The sequence below is a fragment of the Andrena cerasifolii genome, chromosome 16 (assembly GCF_050908995.1).
Source record: "Andrena cerasifolii isolate SP2316 chromosome 16, iyAndCera1_principal, whole genome shotgun sequence".
Lineage (NCBI taxonomy): Eukaryota > Metazoa > Arthropoda > Insecta > Hymenoptera > Andrenidae > Andrena > Andrena cerasifolii.
In genome coordinates this window covers 1103860-1130936 of record NC_135133.1, presented here as the reverse complement: position 1 = coordinate 1130936, position 27077 = coordinate 1103860, and the positions used below count along the sequence as shown (strand labels likewise).

At 35.5% G+C, this 27077-nt stretch overlaps 1 protein-coding gene and 2 long non-coding RNA genes across 3 annotated transcripts in view; 1 reads left to right on the top strand and 2 right to left on the bottom strand.

Annotated features, from left to right (window-relative positions):
- LOC143377907 (uncharacterized) overlaps positions 1 to 17203 on the bottom strand; it is a 66010-nt gene extending 48807 nt beyond the window's left edge. Inside the window, exon 1 of the long non-coding RNA XR_013087441.1 lies at positions 17005 to 17203. This is a non-coding gene — a long non-coding RNA (uncharacterized LOC143377907). The remainder of the gene's footprint in view (positions 1 to 17004) is intronic.
- Positions 1 to 27077, top strand: part of LOC143377876 (uncharacterized) — a 475856-nt gene that overhangs the window by 8697 nt on the left and 440082 nt on the right. The window lies entirely within an intron of this gene.
- On the bottom strand, positions 23415 to 25641 carry LOC143377903 (uncharacterized). The gene is made up of 3 exons (XR_013087438.1): positions 25506 to 25641; positions 23993 to 24070; positions 23415 to 23596 (listed from the first exon to the last, which is right to left on the bottom strand). It is a non-coding gene; the product is annotated as an uncharacterized LOC143377903 (long non-coding RNA).

Below are 27077 nucleotides of genomic sequence, written 5' to 3'. Positions count from 1 at the left end.
ATTCCGTTATTTCCTGCATTTACATCGCTAAAACTAATCGCGCAGAACAATTAATCCTTTCGGCTGATGTCGAGAGCAGCCACAATCCAAAACTTTAATGGCCACGCCTTACTGCCCATACAGCATACTTCGTGGCGGCAACGTTGCATGGTGGTTGCAATAACCTTGCATTGTTGCATGGTTGCAGCGCAATGTGGATGTAACGTTGCTGCGACGCTGCCTTGCAACATTGCACGGGGCGGACATAGAATTATTGCTGCATAGTTGCATCAATGTTGCGGTGCAATATTGCACGGCAACGTTCCTACAATATTTCTGCAACGTTACGGCAACGTTTGGTAACGTTTCCACAATGTTACAGCAACGTTGCGCCAGTATTGCGGCAACGTTCCTGCAATGTTGCAGGTCTCTGATTGTATGAAATGGATTTCAATCACTTTGTTAAAAAATTGTTTAAACAAATTATTAATAAACAATTATACTAACATTTTTTTATGTCAATAATCTTTATTTTCGCCTCCGATAAATATTTAAAGGTTAGATTAATCACGTATTTGCAGTATTTGTCAAGGCAATGATAAAATTAGTAAATAATGTTTTTTTATTGTTAACAATAATTTTTTAACAACTATTCATTAGAATATCATTCTATAGAGTGTGATGCACATTTATAGATTCATAAAATATGTAGTTATAGCTGTAGGTTTTGAATAAACAACGTGTTTCGTTCGTAGGATTCGTATTTTTCCAGTTTTTGTCAAATTTGAGCGGCCATATTGGATCCGCCATCTTCTTTTTCAAAAAACCTGCAACGGATTCGTAATCAGCGATACCTAATACCCCAGTGTACCAAGGGTCGTTGATTTTCCTTTCGATTTGGCGTGGGAATGGAATTTTGACGCCGACTGTGTCATTTTCGACCACTGTGCGACGGTCCGAAAAGTAAGCCATTTTTAAGAATTTTCTTCGGGAATAATTTACAGTTTTCATAGAAAATTTGTATTACCTATCTTTAGTACGCTGTTTTAAGAGACTATACAAAAAAATAGAAAAACATCCATAAATTTTAATTTACTAATTAATCTTCTAGACCCCCAACGCGAGCTGGTCGAATGTGTAACTATGGAACAGCAGGTCTGAAATCAAATTTCATTTTTTTTTTTATAAACTACATGAGTGTAGTTTCCGTTGTACGTACGGATTCTTTGATTGGAAACAATTTTTTTTTTAAATGTGCTCGGAAAACTCTCCATCTTATTCGCGGATTTTCGAAATGTTTCTCCTAAAGCGCACCGTTTTTACAAAAATAATTTGTTTAAGAAATCGGTAAGTACAACGGAAACTACACTCACATAGTTCATAAAAAAAAGAAATTTGATTTCGGTCCTGCTATTCCATAGTTACACATTCGACAAGCTCGCGTGGGGGGGGGGGTCTAGATGATTAATTAATATATTAATTAATTAATTTATATTATTAAAAGTTATGGATGTTTTTATATTTTTTTTGTATAGTCTCTTAAGGCAACGTATTAAAGAAAGGTAATACACTTTTTGTATGAAAACTGTAAATTATTCCTGAAAAAAAATCTTAAAAATGGCTTACTTTTCCGGTCAGCATAGTGGTGTTTCCCCTTAAGGTACGTTACAATGGGATCCAAAAGTTATTCGATAGTCGAGGAGCATACTTCCGCAGTACAACAAAAGTTGAAATTTTATGGAAAAAAATATGGATTATGCTGTTTCATAATTATTTAAACATCCAGTTCAGATTTCATGTGAAACCACGAATTTTAGAAAACATTATTAATATTTTTGTTTATAACTTTTTTCTAATTGTTTAAACAATTGATAAAACATTTGCCATTTAATAGATCTAATTAAGAGAAGTAACTTTTGTCTTGAAATTTCTTTTCTATCTCTTACAAATTGCGAGTTAGAAAATAAAATCGAAAAATAGCCGAATCTTCAGGGGTTAGTTTCACCCCCTTAGTGCGATTTCGGGCAGCAAAAAAAATTGCGTTGTAATCAGGAGAAAATTCTCTACATATCCACAAAGTTTCAGAATTTTTTGAATTTTCGGGATCGGGATCTTCCCTTGTAAGAAACAGATGCGACATAAAATAAATAAATTAAAAAAAAATTGGTATATTATTCTAAACGACCCAAACTACGAATACTATCACTCGCTGTTAATAATTGATAGCCACTAATTTCATTCGAGGAATCTAAAATCATTATTAATTTATCAACTTATAGACATATGTACATTAATAAATAATTATACATATGTAATCAAATACAAAATTATATGAATATTATCTGAATCACAAACAATTAAATTTCACGCATAATAAGTCCTATTAGGTAGATAAATATAAAATAGGTACAACAGTTTACAACCTTCTTTCTTTTAAACTATTTTTTAGAATTCCCCAAAGAAGGAATCTAAATAAATTGTATTGTATTCAAGTGCTAATCCATACTCTAATGTAGAGAAATACATATTTATAACAGTAAATATGGTATACCTTGGATTCTAAGGTTATTTAATATTTTCTAATTAATTTGACATTGATTAAATATGTAAATTATGTTATACGTATTCAGTGGATTGGTGGAATTGGTTTAAATTTGAGTTTTCAGATATGAAGCAAACATACAAGAAGAAAACAGAGCATCGAAGCTGAATAAAATCGTGTAATAAAATCGTTTAATTATTAATATAATACTATTTCACAATAAATTTTTTTCTCTGACGTAAATCACATTGCATCATCTTCTGCTACGATTATCTGGAAATAAATATGTATAAAATAATATATAAGATCCACATTTTATTTTTTAGTTACAACTTAACGTAGAATTTATTATATAGAAATAGAGTGGCATCTTGCTATAGTTAGTGTAGAGACTACAAAATGTGTCCGAAGGTGGTGAGGGCGTATGACAGAAAGTCTTGCTGCAGGAAATTTAAATGCTAAGAATAATAATGAACAAAGAGATCCAATTTTTTACGTACAATTTATTTATGCTGGAATAAAATTAATTTAGTATGTTTATTGGAGAACTGAAATCTTGTGAATGGGAAATTAATAAAATTAATGAATAGCGTGGCAACTACTGTGGATTTTACTAAAGTGTTACGAATGTCTTTCACAAAAGATTGAATTGAAAAGTATCAAGGGAGATGCGTCTTCAGCGTACTTTGTTCACTAATGTGACTTGCTCCACATTGCTAAATTTAAATAAACTAAATTTTGCCCATTTACCTTATTTGACAAATTTCCAGAAACTTGTGCGAAAGAAGCTGCTTCTCTGTCTATCAAATAACCTCCTCCGGACAACTTCCAAGTCTGTGCGTCCCCTTCATACAAATAAGCTTTACATAAAAACTCTAAATTAATAATGACAGTTTGCTGGTATAAAAACATCTGACAATTTAAATGCAATTTGTTACAATATATTATTTTGTACATGCATGGTACAAATTTCCAGAAATTTATGCGAAAGGAGATGCTTCTCTGTCGAACCTTCTCCGGACAACTTTCAAGTCTGCGCCTCTACATAAAAAGTCTATAAAAAACTTTTGGCGACTTACCTTGTTAATTCAGACAATAAATCAGTGTTCCAATGTGGTGTAAAAACTTGTGACATTTCAAATTTGGAAAACTTCGCAAGTTATGAGTGATTCACACTTGGTAGGTTATAATTTAATAGTATAGGTATATATACAATAACGAACGATGATCCCTGCCGAATGATCCCGAGATTAGACGATCGACGAACGAAACATGTGTGTTAGTCTCTCTTTTGGCTGAAGGTGTGCGTGTAACACGTATACGTACAGGGTCATCCGTTAAAACTGCAACCTACGCGCGCGCGAACAGACAAAAATGGCAACACCGCCTCACGAACGCATTCCAATACAACCATTCACCGATCTGGCGTTCGGCGGGTTGCCAGCAACTGTTGGACAGAAATGATGCCCGAGCTTCGAAAAGTTTTGGATGGTCTCTTTCAAATTAACGTCGCAAAGAGCTGTGCGGAATTTCCCGGCCCGAGTTGAAGAATTTGGGGCCTTTTTCGTATAACTTTGAAATTTTAAAGATATCGGAATGCAATTTGCTGCGAAAAGCGAGGAAAAATTATTCCCCCTTAATGATGGATAATTTAAAATATTTTACGTATACTTAATTTTTCTTTTAACAATTTTTTAACCATAATTGTTGTGAAAAGCTTTTGCGAACAGTTTATTTGATACTGTATTTAATGCTCTTTTTAAAATCCATGGTGTTGATAAACAATCGGCTAGTTGTTTCTGTATCATTACTTTTATAAATTGAGAAATTAAATTTTCATTCAATTATGTGTTAGTTCTGCAAATCTCAGAATCTATTGTGCTGGTTTTCTTTCTTATAATTTTATCCTTAATAGAGTGCACGCATAGATCGGACTTAACGGGTAACTAATAGGACGTACGTATCTTTGATTGTAGCGGTGTTTGAATTTTTTTACAATTTTTGTGTCTGAATGTTTTAACCTTTTAGCTACTCAACGCCACGCCTGTACCGGCTTCCGTTATTGTCATTTTTTGGAACGATGCGCCATTATTGTGGGTTTTACACGCAGGTGGCGAAAAATCTCTCCGTACAGGGGTATAGCGCCGCGGTCTACCCTGCCGTAGCTACAATTTTTTAAATTAAGACGGGTACGAAACCAGTCGACATTGTTTTCAAACCTCATTACAGTAATCTGGGGTGCGAGTGGTAAACCGATCATAAAAGCGGAGCGCGCGGCTCGATTACCTGGGGCCGAAAATTCCCAATAACTGTTTGCCACGTTAATTTGAAAGAGACCATCCTAAAATTTTCGAAGCTCGGGCATCACTGCTGTCCAGTCGCTGACAATCCTCCGAACGCCGGGTCCGTGAATGGTTGTAGTGGAATGCGTCCGTGAGGCGGTGTTGCCATTTCGTCTGTTCGCGCGCGCCTAGGTTACAGTGTTAACGGATGACCCTGTATATTAGGCTGACGAAAATTTGGCTTGAAGGATAAGAAGAAGAAGAAGAAGAAGAAGAAGAAGAAGAAGAAAACTTACCGTTTCTGACTGATCCATGAGACGATATTACGATATCTCTGTCATGCGTGGACCGATTTGATTGATTTTGGTCTTGATCGAAAGCTTATATGCGGTTTACATCAGAAAAATGCCTTAAAATGTAGGAAATATTGCAGGCGTGATGAGATATTAATGAATCAAGTTTCAGGTTAGGTTGGAATAGCCGGACCACGAGTAAAGATACACAGCAGCGACAGTCGATATATATATATATATATATATATATATATATATATACAGGGTGTCGAACATGTACTTGGCGTCGAGACGCTACCGCGTCTGTAGATTTAATTTCAGCGATTCCAATTACCCACCATCGTCTGAATCAGAGATGGGCAAAAAATTATTTCAAATAAAAGACAAAAATTTTATTCGAGACCCATCACATAAAAATTACTGAAAGTTATTAGTATTTGAATCGTCACAAATAATTGTTTTTGTTCGATGCGAATTTATCCGACGACCACAAATAATTTTTTTATTTGACGGGCATTCATTTTAACCTTGAAATAATTTTTTCATCTTTTCATTCATTTGTATTTGAAAATTATTTGAAGCTCAAATAACTCTGGGAGTAGAGAGCGCGAGAGAGGGGGAGCGTGCGCGAGCAGGATAGAGATAGATGGCATGCCACTGATAGGTTGCCGCCATTTGTGACAAAAGCGGAAGTAGATAGAGAAATAAAACGTAAAAAAGAAAGAGAAAGAAATACGGATAGAAAGAGGCAGCTAAACAAGCAGCTTGGAAAGCAGATAGTTTAGTGAATGTTTAGGTTATGTTTATTCCGGTTTTGTCACGAATCGCTGCGTTATACCGATCACCCCCTTGGGGATCACTATTCCAAGCAGTAGAGCATGATGCGAAGAGGTAGTTGTTAGTGTGAGAGGGAACGGGAATTAGAAAGAGAGAGGGATATTAGGGACGGCGGGTTTTTGTAAATAGTTTATCAGATGTTGCGGATAGAATAAGATCTTTTGGATTAATAATTATTTTGTGTTAAGGGGTTATGCCTACCTGCAAGGTCTGAAAACACAAGTATTTTCGGGATTTTTTTTAAAACACTCGAAGACTTTTTTTAAATAAACCTTTATGTATTCGAAAGTGTACATGTTATACTACTTGTGGTAATTTTTGCGATGGTAAATATACATAAATAAAAAAAAATATTAGCGATCTCTCGGCAGAGATTTTTTTTGTCAGTAGTTTGCGGTGAACATTCTACTTCTGACCTGGTTCGTCTGAAATAAAAAATTCGCGGGAATTTAGTTAGTATATTGGATTATCTTGTCCTTAATCGTTTATTATCCCAAGATATTAATTTGCTACAAAATGGCAACTTCTCATAGCAGAAGTATCGATTTTCACCACAGAATCGCGCTCATGTTTCATCATTTTCCATCTGTAAAATAACAACTACCCAACGGAAATGAAAAACCCACGATTAAGGACAAGCTAATCTAATATACTGACTAAATTTGGTCGAATTTTTTATTTCTGATGAACCAGGTCGTAGCTATAGTGATCACCGTAATAAAAAAAGCGCTGTCGGGAGATCGCTTATAATTCCATTATTTATTTAGTTATCGCATTGCAAAAAAAACTACAAGAACTTTAAAATATATACTTTCGAATATACTACCGTTTATTTTTAAAAAAAGTCTTCAAATTAAAGAAAAGAAATCCCGAATATACTTGCGTTTTTAGACCTTGCAGGTAGGCATAACCCTTTAAGTAAGTTATTCGTGAAACTTATTGCGGGATGTAACGAAGGGCTTGTGTTTTTAGAAAATATTGTGAAAATGCATAAATTATTTATGTGTCACAACCAATTATATTTTTACTTACCTGTAAAAATAACTCTGACAAGGTGATGACACCATGTGGTAGACACCGATTTTTATGAGCCTTGGCACGATGGATCTATGTCGAAAATAAGTAGGCCTTAATAATAGAGATACTTACATGTAAATTATTAAAACTTTCATAGTGGCCGTGGATTTTAGTGGGTAAAAATCCCACACTACCTTGGCGCCCGCGGGAGATTCCCTTCTGGAGGCGTCGGGGTGCCTTTTGAAGATGTCTCCACGTTGAAAAAAAACTTTATAAATTTTTTTTTATAATTTTTTTTTTTAACTTGGCGAAATCTTCAAAAAGCACCCCGACTCCCATTGGCAGAAACGCTCGGACACCTATTTACTTATTTTCGACATAGATCCATCGTGCCAAGGATAATCAAAATCGGTGTCTACCACATGGTGTCCTCCCCTTGTGAGTTATTTTTATTTGGTGACAAATAAAGATAAAGCCCGTTTTATTTAATCCGTTATTTAAATAATGATTTATTTAAATAATGCCCATCTCTGGTCTGAATCGAGTCGTGTGGACGAAATTGAATTTCATTGCCACGATTTAATTTTGTCTAACGGCTAAAATTAATTCCCTTTTAACCAAAGAATTAATTCAGTTACGCAAACAGCGCATACCACTTTCATGCTCAAAGCGTTCTCTAGAATATAACTAGAACCAAAAGGACTGATTCCGCGAACCTACAACGTTCTGTTAGACTTGGGCATACTCCCCGCTGTCAACTTTCAAATGAGACTGATTACTCGGCAGCCATTCCACCACCCTCGCTAGACTGAACCACTCGCTGGAAGGGTTGATTTAATTGCAGTAGGAACTTCGTGAATTATAGCACATTCGATTTTCGATGATGCTTCTTCTGATAGTATGTGACCTTATACGAAATTACACAAATATGTGCGTAGATAACGCACCTATAAACACAAGGTGCTTGAGAAAAAGGAGTGCAAACTTCAGAGCTCATAGATTTTATTCAGACAAGTAAAACAGCCTGAATAAACATAGGTCTCACTGTTAATTCTTATTCAAGTACATAGGTTGATGGCGATATATGTAGTAACAAATTAGAATTTAAATTGAAAGATAGTTAACCCTTAAAGGTCACACTGGGTTAGCGTAACCCATTTTGTCAGGAAAACTCCTGCGATTTCTGGACGGTAAGGTGTGCGGAGTTAGGGCTTTGGGGGAAAAAAGTTTGATACTTCTTCTACAAATCCTCCCCCTCCCCCCCCCCCCCCCAAAACACACACAGGATCGCTAGTATGCCTGAAGCAGCCGAGTAATATCATTGCACATGTACGGCTGTAATACGTTGTTTCAGATCTTTCAAATTTACAGATGGGGGAGAGACAAAGACCTTTAAAAGAATTTCACAGGGTGTTAAATCGGGACTTGTTGATGACCAACGGCTGAGTGGCAAATTGCCATCACCTGGCCGTCCAATTTAACGCTCTGGAAGATTTTCGTCGAGGTAATCTCCCACATCCCTGTGCGTTTTAATATCTTCAATAGTTCTTCTCTCTACAGGGTGTCCCACTAAGGAGTGGACAGCGCGATATCTCTTAAAGTATTGTCGATAAAAATATAAAAAAAATAGGGAATTACATGGTTCGAGGGGGCCCATTTATTAGCGCGAACGAATTTTGTTTTCGATTATTATTTTAAAAGATACGATGGTCAAGTTCGGTTTTTCAAATGGAACTATTTTTTTTGAACACCTGAGTTGATAGTGCGTTCCAAGACAAATTCAATAAGCTTTAATGTATACACTTTATTTCCACTGGTTTTTAAGATATTGCGTTTGCAAATTTACTGATTTTCACTGCAAGAAACCCCTCTGGAATGGCAAAAACCGGGGGCGGTCTTACTGCCGCCACGGGTGGCACTGCCTGTTGAAATGGATACTTACCTGCCAAAGGTCTACGCCAGAAATGGCAGGCCCAAAGGCTGGACAATTCTTTTCCGTCAGAAATGCTACTTAGGTAGGTATCGTTACTTTTATTTCGCACTTGCTTCTACGCTCGGATGGCCGGTTCTTTTGGGAGGGATGCAAGTTGGATTGGTTAGGTTAGGAGGAGTGAAAGTTGCTAGACTAAATTTCAACCATAGGGAGCAGATTGTATCAGAACCAATCCAAATTGCATCCCTCCCAAAAGAACCGGCCATCCGAGCGTAGAAGCAAGTGCGAAATAAAAGTAACGATGCGCTTCTCGATACCGCAGATGTACCTACCTAAGTAGCATTTCTGACGGAAAAGAATTGTCCAGCCTTTGGGCCTGCCATTTCTGGCGTAGACCTTTGGCAGGTAAGTATCCATTTCAACAGGCAGTGCCACAGCCGGTTTTTGCCATTCCAGAGGGGTTTCTTGCAGTGAAAATCAGTAAATTTGCAAGCGCAATATCTTAAAAACCAGTGGAAATAAAGTGTATACATTAAAGCTTATTGAATTTGTCTTGGAACGCACTATCAACTCAGGTCTTCAAACAAAATAGTTCCATTTGAAAAACCGAAGTTGACCATCGTATCTTTTAAAATAATAATCGAAAACAAAATTCGTTCGCGCTAATAAATGGGCCCCCTCGAACCATGCAATTCCCTATTTTTTTTATATTTTTATCGACAATACTTTAAGAGATATCGCGCTGTCCACTCCTTAGTGGGACACCCTGTATGAAATGTTGACACTATGTATTTCTTTTGTAATAACCCTGTATTCTTGTGTAGGTAAGATAGTTCAACTGTAACCCATAAGTTAATTCAAAGCATGTATGCCTACTTTTTGACCTACTATTTTTATTTATTTCTAAAATTAGTTCCTTAAATCAGCCTCGTTCTTACATTTGGATCCATACGCAAGATTTGGAAAAGTCGAGAAATTTTGACCCAATTTCTCTCACAAAGTTTTAAGTAATGCGTTTGTATGCATTCAACACATAATCATGCATGGTGTGCACTAAATAAGTACATACATATATTGACAATTTGAGCCAAATCTGTAGCCCGAAATTTGCGCACTTCCCTTGTCAGTACAATACTACAACAGATCAGTTCTATAATACTAAAATTATGTCTCATACTTTTAAGTAACTGTAATTGCTCAAAGTTTTGCTAATACCTCACTCAACCGCAGACGACGAGTCCCGCTTGCCTCTCCGGACGGACGGCGCACAGTGGGCAAAAATGAGGTAGTTTGTTTCAAAATCAAAGAACTTTTGATAGAAATGAGATAGAGCGATGATTTTTTTTCAATTAAAGCTGAAAGATTGCAGAATATGGGAAAATTAATGAAATTATGGTACGAACGTTTTTTACCTTTGAAAATCTGTGTTAAACTTGAAATTTTACAATAAAATTATGTTTTATCCATTACCATGTTCGGTTAGAATTTTTTTTGTTGACATGTACATCATTTCCCATAGATTTTGTCGCGCTGATTTCAAGTCCGTTCGCAAAATTTGTCTACTCCCTCAGGATTTTGAAAAAAATCGATTTTTGTGAAATAAACTAATGAATAATAATTTTTTCGTTGAAATGATTTGATAACCCACTGGTTTGAAGGTATATTGTATTTCCATATATCATTACACAATCAAAATAAGAATTTTTAATGTTTATTTTAAAATATTGAATGTTTTACATCTCGTGATCACTTGACGTATCGCTGTCATTGTCAATAATACGCTATTGGTAGTGAAAACTGTCTTGCTACTTCGAAATCATTCCAAAAAAAGATTTCCTTGTATGCATACCTATAAATTGGATATTCTAAAATGCTTGTTCCTATGTGGAAAGTACTGTTGGATAAGAAATCAAGTCGAGATTTGAGATACAATACCCGACCTGCCCCGATACAGACCCGAAAATTTCAATTATGTTAATAAACAATCGATTAAAATTGTACGAACAAAATAATGAATCGGCAGAAATTAAAAAATTCGTTGATGAGAAGTAAGGTAAAAAGATTAAATACTTACCTTAATTCATGTGCAAATGACAGCGACAATGACAGCGATACGTCAAGTGATCACGAGATGTAAAACATTCAATATTTTAAAATAAACATTAAAAATTCTTATTTTGATTGTGTAATGATATATGGAAATACAATATACCTTCAAACCAGTGGGTTATCAAATCATTTCAACGAAAAAATTATTATTCATTAGTTTATTTCACAAAAATCGATTTTTTTCAAAATCCTGAGGGGGTAGACAAATTTTGCGAACGGATTTGAAATCAGCGCGCCAAAATCTATGGGAAATGATGTACAACATGTAAAAAAAAAATTCTAACCGAACATGGTAATGGATAAAACATAATTTTATTGTAAAATTTCAAGTTTAACACAGATTTTCAAAGGTAAAAAACGTTCGTACCATAATTTCATTAATTTTCCAATATTCTGCAATCTTTCAGCTTTAATTGAAAAAAAATCATCGCTCTATCTCATTTCCATCAAAAGTTCTTTGATTTTTAAACAAACTACCTCACTTTTGCCCACTGTGCGGCGTATGGTGGATCCCTCGTCTACAGGCGTCGGAAAGCTACATTTTTTAAGGCTTACAACTAAAAAACATAACAGAATCGGACATATATTTATAAGATAAAAGAAGTTTCTTTTATTGTCCCCTACCACCTGTCCGATTGACCTGTAATTCTTAACCTTTTGACTGCGGCGGACTCTCCGAGAGAACCATCAATACAGATGGCGCGATATTCGCATATCAGTCGCTGCGACTGGTTGTCCACTGACTACCTACTGACCAAAACGGTACCCGGAGGTTTGATACCATTCTTGGAGGTTAAAAAAATAAATAATTGCAAATAAATTAAATATATTCAGTTTTTCTTTCGTATATATTGATAGACTAGCGAGAGCGTATATATGTGTACGCCTTTCGTAGTCAATGGTTAAAGTACGTAATCAAACAGGCAATTTTCTCACCCTGTTCCACATTACAACACTTGCATTTATTGGCAAACATCAACACTTTCCATTTCATTTTATTACATTTGATAAGTCCAATTCCAGTTCCATTTTTCCCCCATTCGCTCTAAAGCACTTTGCGAGTCGACTTACCGTCAGTGGAACTTTATTGAAGTTACATCCCCATAAAAAACTTTAAAAAACTTAGAAAATTACGCCAAGTACATGAAATCAAATAAAGCACAAAGAATAGAAGATAATAATAATTACAAAAAAAAATATGTGAAATCGAAATGAGCTGCAAGTACATAAAGGTGCTTTCAGTCAAATACTTGGCCTGGCGAGGCAAGGTATTCTCAGATCAACAATACCCATACCTTCCCTCTCGCGGGCTTTCAGATAATTTGTCAATTTAAAAGTCTGACAATATGAGTGCATTTTCATTATATTGCGTTTTACACATAAATCCAAGATCATTCATCGACAATTTAAAACTCTGACAATATGAGTACACTTTCAGTATTTTGAGTTTTTAAATAATTCTTATTCATCGACAGCTTCACCCTGCCTCGCCAGGTCAAGTATTTCACTGAAAGCACCTTTATGTACTTGCAGCTCATTTTGATTTCACATATTTTTTTTCATTTTGTAATTATTATTATCTTCTACTTTTTGTGATTTATTTGATTTCATGTAGTCGCCGTAATTTTTTTACTTTTTTGAATTTTTTTATGGCGATCTCACTTCTTTTTACAAAGAAAATTTGCATAAGAAATGACTTCAGATAATTTTTAATATTATATTATTATTTTCTTCTATAAAATATGTACAGCAGTTTACAACCTTCTCTCCTTTAAACTATTTTTTAGAATTCCCCAAAGAACGAATCTAAATAAATTGTATTGTATTCAAGTGCTAATCCATACTCAAATATAGAGAAATACATATTTTAAAAATAAATATGGTGTACCTTGGATTTGAAGTTTATTAAATATTTTCTAATTAATCCCACCTTTAACATTGATTAAATATGTAAATTATTTGGTGGAATTGGTTTAAATTTGAGTTTTCAGATATGAAGCAAACATACAAGAAGAAAACAGAGCATCGAAGCTGAATAAAATCGTTTAATTAATATAATACTATGTCTCAATTTATTTTTTTTTCTCTTCTAAATTATACATTTTTCCACATTCATAATAACATTTCATTTTGTATATACATATTTCCCAAAACTCTAAAATAATAAAATTATACAGGAAAATGTGCTTGCATATGTTCGTGCAGCAGGGTACTTTCTCTTTCTCTTCTGTTTCGATTATCAGTAAATATATAAAAGCCACATTTTAGTTACAACTTAACGTAGAATTTATATAGAAATAGAGTGGCATTGTGCTACAGTAAGTGTAGAGACTACAAAATGTATCCGAAGAAGGTGAGAGTAGAGTGGGTCGAATTCCGATTTTTTTTTAAACTCGAAATGTAATAGTGCGCAAAAGTTGCCTCAGGCAAGTACAAATTCAACGAAAAAAAAAATTTGAAATCGAGTGATATTTGACCATCGCGCATCGAGGTCAAATACTCAAATTTTGGGGAAAATACTCAATTTCTTAAAAAAGTTGACAAACGTTTTTCTCGTGTTATTTACATTTACCGAAGTCGTAAAATGATATTTAAACACACCGAAAGATATTTCCGGTATAACATTTCAGTTATTATTTAAATGGATTGGAGGAGAAGCTTCTATAAAGATTTACTGTGCAGCTCTTAGCTCGTCCATATGAAATTGAGAACGACTCAGAACCCACCACGAGAAAGTGTGGCTACACGTCGAGTTTTACAGTGCTTTGCCGTATACATTGTAGGCAATACGTTATCGTCGATGCGTCGAACGGTCGACGATCGTCTTTTGGGCAGTTAGTCGTTCACTTTCCTCTTGACTTTTGGCTGCTTGTCAGTTGCGCTTTGGCACTTCTGTACGATGGAAGATCCACAAAAACATTTTAAAAGAAGGGACTTTGAATGTCCGCTTCTTGGTCCTCCTAAGGATTTTCCCACTTCTAGGCTGCCGACATATGAAAGCGTCTTAAGGGGGGAGCCTGGTGTAACTAAATGAAAATCGAGGCATTCTTCGGGAATTTTTTTTAAAGAAAGTATTTGATAGATCTTTCTGAAACTTTCATGATATTGTATCAACAGGTTAAGGTATATAACAAAAAAAAATTATTAAAAAAGAGCGGCAAATAACAAAGTTATGCCCAGTCCGTTGGCGACGCAATTATTGCACTGCGGGCAACGTAGCGTCTTTTGGTTTCATCTGAAACCAAAAATCGAACAATTTTCTTTTAGTTTATGAGTGTACGCACAGAATGAAGAAATTTGAAACTTAAAAGATGCAAAATGAACAAATGGCGGCCTTTTGAATAAAAAGTTCACTGTTTCCAACGAAATTTTGCCTTAAATGTCTAAAAAAAAGTTATTTATTTAAACAATATCATTATACTAATAACTTAGTACTATGAAGAAAATGTTCACAAATATCCGTGCACAAGGCCAAGTCGATTGGTTGAATATTTTTTGAGTTACATTGCCCGCAAAGTGTGAAACTGTCGTTTCGAGAAAAACACATTTCAAGTTTTGCGGTAGCCTGGCGCTCCGTAGCAAAACCGGCTATATCCGCTTTAATTTTTCGAATTTCGTTTTGCGGCTTTGGGAACATATTGTCGTGATGTTCAACTCTTGATTTATGCAACAAAAAAAAATCGATTTCTTCGATCCGCTACACCAGGCTCCCCCCTTAAGATGCTGTTTTGAGGAACGGTATAAACTTGCTGTAGAGCTAAACTACAAGAAGGTTAAAATTCCAACTATTGCGATTACAGTCGCAAAGAAGGTAAAGACTTCATTTGACAAGTCCTCCATTCCAACAGTTACTAAAAACAGAATTGCGAAAATGGTTCAAGCATATCATGATTTGTATTATAATTTGAGGAAGTCTTACACGAGGGACAAATGCAAGGATAACTACAAAGCAAAGGTTTGTGAGCTCAAACGGGAAGCATTGCTAGTCGCTAAAATGCTCCTGTGAACAAATTAAAGGCAATTGCAAATGCACGCGACCTATTTCTGTTAATTGTCATTGTGAAAAAGCGAAGAGAATACCTCTCGTTGAACTAAGACTTCTGTATGATCAAAGAAACGAAAAAATAGGGGAAATTGGATCATTTGATAGAAAAACGTCCGAAATACTTACAAAAAAGTTACAGAGACAACCTTCTGGTCATCCAGATTCAAAATGTTCAACTGCCGATACCTTGGTATCAGAAGACATCGTCCTGGTTGATGAGTCTGAGCAAGAAGCTATGCATACACACCAACCATCCGCAAAGGACTTTATTGTTTCAAAACACTGCCGCTATGTGAACAAAAGTTAGCCTGTCTGAGGCTCTGACGTGGACGCGGTAGTTCCTCACCGCGAGACGCTTCGTGCGATGATGCGCACTAATTGCGATGGGTTTTTTTTATCTGTTAACTCGCTAACGTTCCGACGGACAAGAGCGCAAGAAGATGATTCGCCTTCTGCCTTTTCGGAAAGGCTCGCAAGAATGGAAACCGCCTCGAGCGGAGCGCGCAGCGCTACCGCGGTGACGTGCGTAACATGTATCGCGAACCCGCGAAATACGGAGCAATACCTTCCGCGAAATACGGAACACTATGGATCGCCTGATTCCAATTCTACGCCATACTCGCAGATGAGACTTCGGATAACTTCGACGGCTTTAACATGTGATGGATTCGGCATTTCAGATAGAGCGACGGCGGCCATAGCCTGCAGTGTTTTGAAAGACGTTGGAATCACCACTACATCTGACACGACACTTGTTGTGGACAAATGCAAAATTAGGAGGGAAAGAGTACGAACAAGATCTAGCTTGAAGGATTCTGAATCAAATATTATTCTTCGTGGCCTATACTTCGACGGTCGAAAAGACCACACCCTTTTCGTTGAAGCAGAGGGTTCGAAACGCTTCCGCAGGGTGATGAAGGAGGAACACATTGCTCTCCTTCTAGGACAGGGCTCGAAGTACATAAGCCACATTGTTCCTACGACAGGTTCCGCAAAACATATAAGTGACTCCATCATTGCAGCACTCACTGAACTAGATATCTAGAGACGCGGTAGCGTCTCGACGCCAAGTACAGGAAGGACACCCTGTATATGTCGACTGTCGCTACCGTGTACCTTTACTCGTCGCGGAGCCATTCCAACCTAACCTGAAACTTATTTCATTAATATCTCATCACGCCTGCAATATTTTCTAAATTTAAAGGCATTTTTCTTATGTAAACCGCATATGAGCTTTCGAATAAGACCAATTTCAATAAAATCGGTCCTCGCATAACAGAGATATCGTAATATCGTCTCATGGATCTGTCAGTTACGATATGGTTTTTCTTCTGATTCTGATTCTCCAAGGAATTTTTTCGTCAAACATAATACGTATACGCGTTGCACGCACACCGATGAACAAACACATGTTTCGTTCGTCGATTCGTCGACTCTCGGAATCATTCGGCAGGGATCGTCGTCCGTCATCGTACATCCCCATAAAAAAACTTCAAAAAAATAAAAAAATTACGCCAAGTACATGAAACAAATAAATCACAAAAAAAGAAGATAATAATATAAATCGCAAAAAAATAGAAGAAAATATACAACCAGAAAAAATAGAAGATAATAATATAAATCAGAAAAAAAAAGAAAATATACAATGTAAAAAAAGATGTGAAATCAAAATGAGCTGCAAGTACATAAAGGTGCTTTCTAACTGCGCTTTCTAACGGTGCTTTAATTAACCAATCAAAAAGGATCCAATTTAAAAACATTGTCGTAAATTAATAGCTTTACAAAATTAATGATATACAAAAAATTTGCGCCAATTATAACAATGGCTATTTATAAAAAGAAAAAATGTATTGTTAAATAATATTAAGCAGATATATTTTTATACAAATAAATATTTTAATACGAATAAATATTTTATTCAAAATACTTGGCGCTGCTCACCGAATTGGTGTTGCTAAACTGAATACATATGTATGTATAAATTGCATTAATCTTCTTCTTTCTTTCTTGTGCGTGCGTTCGTGAATGTGTGTATGTGTGCGTTTGCATATGCTACGTATGATATTAGAGTTAAATATATGTAGAATAAATCTGACTGCGTTTGTAATATGTATATGTATATGTTTATGCATTTTAGATTGTAAGGGAGTTATTGTAAATTATTAATACTAAGACATTTATTTTTTTTTTCGGTTTCGCAGCGCCAAAATATTTTGAATAAAATATTTATTCGTATTAAAATATTTATTTGTATAAAAATATATCTGCTTAATATTATTTAATAATACATTTTTTCTTTTTATAAATAGCCATTGTTATAATTCGCGCAAATTTTTTGTATATCATTAATTTTGTAAAGCTATTAATTTACGACAATGTTTTTAAATTGGATCCTTTTGGATTGGTTAATTAAAGAACCGTTTTCTTTTTTTTCTGATTTATATTATTATCTTCTATTTTTTCTGGTTGTATATTTTCTTCTTTTTTTGCAATTTATATTATTATCTTCTTTTTTGTGATTTATTTGTTTCATGTACTTGGCGTAATGTTTTTACTTTTTTGAAGTTTTTTTATGGGGATTTCTATTACTGACTGGGGTGTCGTGGGCTGTGGTGGCACAGCAGTAAATACTGGCTGGGAAAAATGGTGTTATCCATAACCTCGAAACTCATTTGGAAAGACCTCTCCAATGGGTAATCTGCATGTTGCATTTCAATGAATTGCCATTCAGACACTTATTTGCCTGTCTCGATGGTGCAACTGCAGGACCTCAGTCGTTCTCTGGTTCTATGGGGAAGTCTCTGTCGGACTGTCACAAGTTTCCTGTGCGTGATTTTGAAAGAATCGATTGCTTTATTCCTCCAACAGATCCATACGATCTCAGTAAAGATCAGAAATATCTTTTGGATATTTCCCAAGCAATTGAAACGGGTGTCTGCTCGCCAGATTTAGCTGTAGCACATACCGGTCCACTGTCCCATTCTCGCTGGTTAACTGCTGCAAATAACACCTTGAGGTTATACATTTCAACACCCAATCCCTCCTCTGAACTGAAAGAAATAGTGAAATTCATACTCATCTCCTATATGCCGCTGTGGTTTTCTATAAAAAAAGGAAGTTCAAGAATAAGTGGTCCACGGCACCTTTTCACGGGCCATTCAAACGTCAAGGTACTTACCTGACAATCTCCTTCAAATCATTGATCCTGTCATTCAGCGAAATGCTTCTTTCGCACACCCCGAAAGCTTGCTTCTGACTATGGCGCTGGATGAACGGAGGTACGTGAGACAACTTGCTCTGAGGAGAATTCTCAAATCAAGATCGTTACTGTCTAAGGGAAAAACGAAGGTACGAAGTTTTATAGTACCCACAGTCAAGTTTGATGCTGAAGATTATTTTAATATAATTGATTGGTCCTCCACAAAGTTGTCGTTGCTTCCTCTTTTGAGCAATGTTTCGAACGAGCACATTTCCCACCTGATCGAGAGCGGCTTTGTCCCGGAATGGGACATAAGAGACTTTCCATCCCACACTCAATCAGTGGAGAGATGTGTCAAGTTAGTCTCAGAATCGGGACAGAAAGTTGTGGGTTTCGAGAATAAGGAGGGATTTATTTGTTCAACTTTAAAATCAAGAGGCCTAATGCGGGAATTCGAAACCAAGACACAATTTCCAGTCGACGGTTGAATTGTCAACAAAAATTTAATGTTCCCCTGAAATATTGTTATAATTAACGAATGGTTGGTTGGTTGGGTAGGGTGTGGGTGGAACTCAACCTTCAGCCACACCTTCTCATGGTGGGTTCTGAATCGTACTCAATTTCATATGGACGAGCCAAGAGCTGCACAGTAAATCTTTATAAATAATAACTGAAATGTTATACCGGAAATGTCCTTTGGTGTGTTTAAATATCATTTTACGACTTCGGTAAATGTAAATAACACGAGGAAGACGTTTTTCAACTATTTTAAGAAATCGAATGTTTTTCCCAAAATATGAATTTTTTACCTCGATGCGCGATGGTCAAATATCATTCGATTTCAAATTTTTTTTTTTGCTCTGAATTTGTACTTGCCTAAGGCAACTTTTGCGCACTATTACATTTCGAGTTTAAAAAGAAATCGGATTTCGACCCACTCTAGGTGGGGGGGGGGGGGGTATGGCAGAAAGTCTGGTTGCAGGAAATTTAAATGCTAATAGTAATAATGAACGAAGAGATCCAATATTTTTAACGCACAATTTATTAGTGTTGGAATAAAATTAATTTAGTATGTTTATTGGTGAATTGAAATATTGTTAATGGGAATCTAAAAAAATAGGTAATGAATTAATGAATAGCGTGGCAACTACTGTGGATTTTATTAAGGTATTACGAATGTCTTTCACAAAATATTGAAAAGCATCAAGGGAGATGTGTTTTCAGCGTACTTTCTTCACTAATGTGACTTGCTCTACATTGCAAGCAGTCTACCATAATCTATTTTCTTAATTCTTAATAAAATGTCTTTTGACAAATTTTGTTGATTTACCTTATTTGAGAAATTTCCAGAAATTTGTGCGAAACAAGACGCTCTGTCTATCTATCTAATCTTCTCCGGACAACCTCCATGTCTGCGCATCCCCTTCATTTCTATCCTTCCAAGCCTGTGCGTCCTCTTCAATTTTATTCAAGCCTGTGCGTCCCCTTCATTTTTATCCAAGTCCTGTGCGTCCCCTTCATTTCTATAATATAAGCTTTACATAAAAACCCTAAATTGCTGGTATACAAATATCTGGCAATTTAAATGCAATTTAAATGAAATTTGTTACTACAGTATATTATTTTGTACATGCCTGGTACAAATTTCCAGAAACTTATGCGATAGAAGATGCTTCTCTGTCGAACCTTCTCCGGATAACTTCCAAGTCTGCAGCTCTACATAAGAAATCTATTAAAAAAATTTGACGACTTACCATGTTAAGGGGTCATGCTCAGTCAGGAGGCCGAAAAAAGGGTGGTCTTTGGAAATTTTTTACTCAAAAGCTATAACACATTTCTCCAGAAATCTTTTTTCCTTTCAAGTATTGCATCTAGTACCGTGCATCGTAATTTTTTTATTTAAAAATATTTATCAATAACTAAGTTATTGTCTATCATTCGAAGGTTCTCTAAAAAAAAGGCTTCTGCGGTGACCACTGCTGCTCGAAAGTCGGTCATCTAAAATAAAAAATTCAAAAGAATTTACTTATTATATTATATTATCTAGTATTTGAACGAAGGATTTTTTTAAATATTGATTTGGGAAAAAATGGCTGATGTTTAAAGTAAAAGTTTCAATTTTTATCATAAATCGTGCCTGATTTTCGTCAATTAAAAGAAAACTAAACATCGGATAAAAAAATCCTTCGTTCAAATACTAGATAATATAATATAATATAATAAGTAAATTCTTTTGTATTTTTTATTTTAGATGATCGACTTTTGAGCGGCAATGGTCACCGCAGAAGCCTTTTTTTTAGAGAACCTCCGAGTGATGGACAATAACTTAGTTGTTGATAAATATTTTTAAATAAAAAAAATTACGATGCACGATACTAGATGCAATCCTTGAAAGGAAAAAAGATTTTTTGAAAAATGTGTTATAGCTTTTGAGTAAAAAATTTCGAAAAACCCCCCTTTTTGGGCCTCCTGATTGAGCATGACCTCTTAATTGAGACAATAATTCAGTGTCCTATGTGGTGTAAAAACTCCTGACATTTCAAATTTGGACCACTCACATTATTTGACACTTGGAAGGTTAAGGGGGTATACCCGTTTGAACCCTCGGAAAATGTATACATTTTGTGGATTTTTTTACAAGTCAACGGTTTGATGCAGATTTCCCGTTTTTTAACTATGTTTACATAGTATTATGAACTACTTATAAAAAAAGTTTCAGTTAAAAAACTATTGTTTTTCGGAAGTTACGGATACATGTCCGAAAGTCTCTCGATTTTAGACGGCTAAACGGTGGCCCTAAAAACTCGCGCTACGTTCAACCAATTTACTTCAAATTTTGCATGCAGAATCATAATAAGATTCCACATCGTCCAACGAAGGCGATTTTGAAAATTTTGAAAAATAAAGAAATGGTGAGAGATCAAAGGTAAAGTTAAATTTTTCTAAGAGAAAAATCCACCTTTTTCCTTTATAAATAATAAACGGGGAATCGAAATAAAAAAAAGCCTTCGTTGGACGATGCGGAATCTTATTATGATTCTGCATGCAAAATTGGAAGTGAATTGGTTGAACGTAGCGCGAGTTTTTAGGGCCACCGTTTAGCCGTCTAAAATCGAGAGACTTTCGGACATGTATCCCTAACTTCCGAAAAACAATAGTTTTTTAACTGAAACTTTTTTTATAAGTAGTTCATAATACTATGTAAACATAGTTAAAAAACGGGAAATCTGCATCAAACCGTTGACTTGTAAAAAAATCCACAAAATGTATACATTTTCCGAGGGTTCAAACGGGTATACCCCCTTAAGATTGGTTGGTTATAAAGTTCAATGGTATATTTACAAAATAGGTATGTACAATGACGGACAACGATCCCTGCCGAATAATCCCGAGACTCGATGAACGAAGAACGAAACATGTGTTAATTTCATTTTGGCTGAAGGTGTGCGTGTAACGCGTATACGGAATAATATAAGATATCTCTGTCATGCGTGGACCGATTTTATTGCATTTGGTCTTATTCGAAAGCTTGCACGCGGATACATAAGAAAAATGCCATTAAATTTAGAAAATATCGCAGGCGTGATGAGATATTAATGAAATAAATTTCAGGTTAGGTTGGTAATAACCGGGCGACGAGTAAACGATAGCGGTAGCGACAGTCGACATATACAGGGTGTCTTTCATGTACTTGGCGTCGAGACGCTACCGCGTCTCTAGATTCACTGTTCGTCCCAATACATTTAATGAATCCCACGGACACACCCCGACGGTGTTTCGCAACATCTCGATGAACGAGTATGAGTTGCAAAACCGAGTTCACGATACGACTGCCCTAAACGATGCCCTGGATTCCAGACCAATGGAAATATAACTGTGTAATTTGCGACATGATTGTCTCATTATAAATAGATAGAGAGATTCGGCAGGGAATGCAGACGCATTAGCAGAGGAATTTCGAGATAATAATGAATGAAAGAGGTTTGGTCTGGGTTTGATTCTCAATGACCATCGAGACACGAGTATTTTGACATTTACATGGACAAATAACGAGCAACTGATGTCCCAAGGCTATGTTGTAATCATGAAACTGAAAGCAAATCAGTGGCAACGAAGGCATTTGCATACCAAGTTTTGCTAACGAAATTGTGAAATGTCATGTTCTATGTGTATTGAAGCTATAAATCATTCCCTCGTATATCATTCGGTTGACTTCTGTCTCTTGAATAAACCCAGACGACGGAATTTAAGGACTGCTGTAACATTTCAGCAGAATACGCATGAAGCACGTTTCCCAATAATACTGGGCTTTCTACTCCAGAAACTGGCATTGCAAACAGTGCAAACAAATATCGTACATTATAAAGTAACTTTTATTGGTACTTTGGTGAGTTTCAACAATGTGACGCTGAACTAATCGTAGAATGTGAATCGCGAAATCAACCCAGTGGTTTAGATTTGTTTCGGCGCAGACAGCCAGAGGTCCGTGAACTTCTAAGCATTCAGAATGAGATCAGTGCGCTTGTGCTTATGCGTTCCACGTACTATCTCTTGCAAATAAATTGCGAAGGGTAGGGTCCACCTGTCCAGTGAATGAACACTTAGGCTGCATGTTTGTTAAAATTAGTATTAAAATTAGTAAAAGTCGTTATTTAATCCCCCGAATGTTATTTCTGTGAGCGAGCTGTTTTATTACTAAAGTCAGACATCCCGGAACACAATTCTAGCAATGTTTGATAGTTATAACTGTCATTAAATAGAAAATGGACCAATGACCATTGAATGAACATAAATTTCTAATGAATGAACAGAGGTACTCCAGTGAATGAACGGGATAATAACAGTGGTTAGGTTTCCAATGTATTTAGACGATTTTTTGTGTAAATAATTTTTCATTCTCCAATTGCAATAATATTACTGATTTGATACTTTGCTAGTTTTATAAGATCATAAATATGCATAGTTCAAAATTTGGTTTCTGGGGTGGGTTAATCTAACCTCCACATTGACAGCGAAAGTGTGAAGAGAAAAAAAGACCGGGTAACCTGTGCATTCATTGGTAAAGTTAGAAATGTCCCGAAAACGATAATATTATCCCAATGTTTTTATTTACTGCCCTCGATTAGTTAGGACAACCATAATGAATTAAATGCATTTATTACAAATAAACTCGGCACTTTATTTTTAACTTTACTATGCAAAGTCCCCTTGGGGATATTATGTACACGTGATGGTTCGCTAAGCGACATCTTTTCCTCCTTTGTTTCTCTGACCGCTTCCAATAGACTTTCTTCCGAATATTTAAACCGTTTCTACTCGCAACAGTCTTCCGTATTGGTACTCTATCTTTTGCCAGACATCTAAAACAAGTACAGTGAAATTTTGGTATATGATTTGATAGATTATTTTGTTTTTATTGCTAATTAATATTAAGCTGACACATCAGGTGATTGTATGTATATTGCGGAAGTGTTAAGAGAGAGAAAAGACTGGGTAAGTTGTTCATTCATTGGTAAAGCATGTACAAAGAGCTCATCAATGAATGAACGGCCGTTCATTCATTAGTATTCACTGGTATCTCCCATCCAATGCATGAACACCTAAGAAACTCGACAAATTCTGAAAAATCCGTTATTTCATACAGTATTTTTCGTTAAAGGAACATATAACAATGTAATTATAACCACAGCTTTATTATAGGACCATTAAATGCACCTGAAAAATACAAATTGAAGATATCACGTAACAAGACTTACCTTGAACTTGTTGGATGCCATAAGGACAACTGTTAAACAAACGGAATTAATACCGTATCGGTTATATTTAAGGATGAACTTCAGTGACAATCTTAGCCAAAAGTTAATTCATTTCCAAGATATTAATAAGCCTTTTTCCTGCGATGAAAACAAGTCAGAAATGGCAATGGTGTATTTTTATCGCAAATTCAGTTGAATTCGCACTTATTTTTTATCTTATTTTGCCAATTTATTGAATATTTGATGATTTATCATTAACTTATTTGATGGAATGTACCTGAAATGCAACTGCCAGAAATGAAATAATCAAACTATAATTTTCCTTTTTACTTATATGAAAAGCAGTGAAAAGTGTGCCAATGTGTTGTATTTGATGAGTGTTGATCATATATATCTTAATTATATTAATAAAACTCTTACATATATATATAATCTTCATGAGTCGGAAATTCCTTGTGATCGTGGCAACGCAGCTCAATGAGAAAATATTCTCGTGCAGCAGTTGGTAGTACTCGCGAGCTTCAATCGTGTCCAATCGCGTCGCGTGTGTGTCGCATAACCTACAATTTTTGTTGGCATTTTACGCGATGCACAATGTTCAAAGCACAATCAGCTAAATGAATATAAATATAAATAAAATACTATTAATGAAAATATTGTTATATCAATTTTTTTAATTTCTTGCGTAGGAATTTGCCCGTTTCATAATATTATCTTTACTCCTTTTTTATTAACATATAAAATTCATAATTCAAAAATTTGTTGAACTTTATTTAACTCTCTAAGGCCTAGACCCCTGAATCCTTATTTCAAAAGTTAAATATAAACAGGTGATCAAATTCTACGCACTTTTAAAATGAGCGTTTTCTGGTGCAACTCTGGGACTTAGAAGGCTAAAAATAAATTGTGCTTCATTTTTCCCGCGAATACACTATTGCCATTTCATGTGGTTTATATATATTGCAAGGAAATTCTCTACTTTTTGACAAAAGATGAATATGAAAATTATATTCACATGTCTATATACTGATAATTACGCATTTTCATTAAAGATCGCAGAAACTGCCACGGATATGGAACAAAACGCAGTAATGTGTTTCAAATATTCCCGCCTCTAGAGCTGATTGCGGCGTTGCCGCACTTTCACGGTTACTCAGCTGACAATCCGAGAAAAAACAGTTTTCCGTGTCATTTTCTTTCATTTATTTAAAAACCATCGAATCAATTGTCCGGAATTTTTGTGACAATTTTGTTGTGTGTTTGATCTCTCTGTACACAAGATTTTAAAAACTGTGGTCTATTATTTCACTCTTCATTTTGTAGTTATATTCTCAGTCTTGCGTTTTCCCATAAGAATACATGTTAAATTGAAAGTTAAATAATTTGAAAACTACCGAATCAATTGTTCTTAAATTTTGCGGAGGGCTTCACTATTGCACAAAGATTGATGCCTCCAAATTTCAAAGATTTTCGCTTATTTTGAATCTTACTGAAGTTCATCCTTAAACCGAACAACGCTTTTGCGAGTTATCTGTGGGTCTCCAGTCTAAATGTCAGTGTCAGTTTCAACGTGAAGTGAGCGCGATAGGCGTTAATTTTTCGTATTATATGAGCAACGGTCATTCACTGGGGGGGTGTTCATTCACTGGACAGGTCCAGGATGAGGAGCGATTCAGCGCAGTGAATGGAGGGGGAAACGCGTACAAGAGTGGGGGTAATGTGTGCATGAACTGCGCCTGCGTCAGTCACGCACCCATTACCACCACTCCTGTAGGTGTTTCCCCCTCCATTCACTGCGCTGAATCGCTCCTCACCCTGGACAGGTCACCCTACGAGGAAGTATTATGTTCGCAAAATGCAGTGTGCTCGTTCTCGAATGGCGTTTCCGTGGAAGCAACCGTTAGGGCATGCATTATTGCATCTCTAATAATATTTGAGATCCACAATTTGTTTACAACAGCGTTCCTCAACCTTTTCACACCTGCAAACCGGGGATAATTGGAGACATATTTCGCGAACCGGTTGACAGCTAATACAGAAATAAAAACCAATGTAGATAGTGTTTTATTTATTAAATCTAATGTTATAAAATCACAATTTAATTAATTTTTTTTTATTTAATGTAGCGGCTACATGACTTGGGCGAAAATTTCACAGGCCAGTGCACAGTGGTTCCAAAGTAACTTTTTGCGGACAAAATTCTGTATTTTCGTCAATTCTCAACCGATTTTTGATTTTTATTGCTCGTTTTGTTTGGGATTAAATTTGCTAAAATGTCACACAGTGGTTTTCCAAAATTTTCTTTAGGGATTAAAAAAAAACAAATTCTGAACTCTTGGTTCCGAATCAACGAGTTTAGTAACCAGTTTTTTCATATAACATTAAAACGAGATAAAATAAAAGAAATATAAATTAAACAATTCAAATTTAAACAAGTTTGTCTTCTTCCATATATTCTACATCTTCCTTATAATTAGACAAAAGATATTTTGCGCCTTTTTCAAGTTCAACAGACGGAGTTGACCATTGGGACCTCAAAATCGAAATTAAAGGATCCGATGTTATTAATAAATTATGCATTATATCTTCATTTGTCGAAAACCTCGAACTTTTCCTGGTATTAATTGTCGGAATCTTTTAAAATCTTTGTTCCTAGATTCCTGGGCTTCTTCCGACATCTGACCAATCGGCAGATTAGTCGAGTTTATAACGTCTTTTCCGTGAATTTTTTTTTTTAATCCCTAAAGAAAATTTTGGAAAACTACTGTGTGACATTTTAGCAATTTTAATCCCAGACCAAACGAGCAAAAAAAGATAAAAATCGGTTGAGAATTCACCTAGATACGGAATTTTGTCCACAGAAAGGCACTTCGAGCGCTATCGCCAATTAATGAAAATCGGATTGACACCGCAGTGGCAAATGGTGGCAGCTAATTATTTTTTTAATTTGTTTATTACATTCTTACCCACATTCCAAATGCCCAAAATGTGGTTCGGGAAGATTCGATAAAATTTTATTTACTAATAAACAATAATAAAAACATAAAAAAATAAATCACGGTTTTGACGTTCTTCGATATTTCTG